The following is a 1333-nucleotide window of genomic DNA, read 5'->3' as shown; positions in this document are numbered from 1 at the left end:
TCCCTACCATTCAGGGGAAGGACTGAAAGAAGACTGCACAATACACAGTAGAGATGGGAAATCTCAGATGGGCTGTTGAATTGTTGGTTTTGCCAGTGTACGTGTCATTGATACATGTGCACTGAGAGTGTTCTGGGGCTGTGTGTGCATGAGGCTCTCGCTGTGTTTCTGGCAAAGGGTTGAGAAATTCCTCCTTCTGGATTCACACTTGGCAATGACCCATCACTCATAGAAAGGCATCTCTCTTCAGTGTTTTATTTCCTCTCTCTGTGCTGCTTTTCCTGGAATCATAGTTCTGTGCAGCAAGAGGGACAATAGACCGACTGTTTCCTTGGTCCCCTGTGAAATTCAGCCTTCTCTGATTCTGGGCATCCCTAAAATTCTTGGCCTGAAACTTTGCTGTGGCTGAGGCCAGAGGGAAGTGTGTGTTCCATGCAGACCACCAGCCTGTGCTATCCAGTGCCTGAACTGTGCTGCTCCGCACTGTTGCTGGTGACCTGCAGGAACTGACTGTAAATGTGAGGCTGGTTCCTGATGCTTGTTTCTGACTGCTAGGTTTTGTTTACAGAAAAAAAATAACAGCACTCCTAAGTGTCTCTGCTACAGTTTGTCATACAGTTTAGGAGTGGGCGGAACCAGAATCAAGAGCCCAGAATTAGGATGTAGTTGACTTTCAATCACAAACTCCTCATGAAGTCTAAAATACTGGACTTACCTTCCCTCTAGTACCCATGTACTTTCTATGTAACCTGGGCTGCTCTGTGTTGTGGCACATCACAACAGCATTACTTCTGTACTGTTACAGGTCTTGCTGATTGCCAGGAAAGATTATTTTTTTTTACTTCCCCCCCCCCCTTTTGGCACGTTTCTCTTCTCTGAAGGTGTCTGTTGAAAGCTCTGAGAACCTTTGACCTGTGTATACTCTGTTGTGTATGCAGTCCCTATAGGAATCAAACAAGGAGTGAGGTGATTGTGAGATCTCCTCCCTTTAGACTGTGCATAAGACAAAATCTGGAAAGAACCCTGGAAAGAACCTACCCTTCATTTTTCTGTAATTCAGATGAGGTTCAGTTTCTTCAGGGAAAAGGCTCTGGTAGACCTGTTTTAGTGGGAGATGGTGTCTGGCTGTCAGGAGGGAAGGAGGAGAACAGCTGGAGAAAATCAGTCTTGCTTCAGCAGTGTGAGATCTTTCTGCTGGAACCCTGAATACTAATGTCTTGCAGAAGGCCAGCTGCTCCCCTGGAACAGTCACCCTACCTCCAGCAGGAGATAATCTTATCTCCAAAGAATCTGGCCTAACCATTCAACTTGTACTTATTTGTACTGTTTCTCT

General features: G+C 45.8%; 1 protein-coding gene across 1 annotated transcript in view; it reads left to right on the top strand.

The window, feature by feature from the left end:
- The window catches only part of GARS (glycyl-tRNA synthetase), a 25701-nt gene that overhangs the window by 21390 nt on the left and 2978 nt on the right, over window positions 1-1333 (top strand). The window lies entirely within an intron of this gene.

Source organism: Chaetura pelagica, unplaced genomic scaffold (assembly GCF_000747805.2).
Source record: "Chaetura pelagica isolate M959 unplaced genomic scaffold, ChaPel_1.0 scaffold184, whole genome shotgun sequence".
NCBI lineage: Eukaryota > Metazoa > Chordata > Aves > Apodiformes > Apodidae > Chaetura > Chaetura pelagica.
Note: the sequence above shows the minus strand (reverse complement) of the source record. Positions and strands in the feature narration are given on the sequence as shown.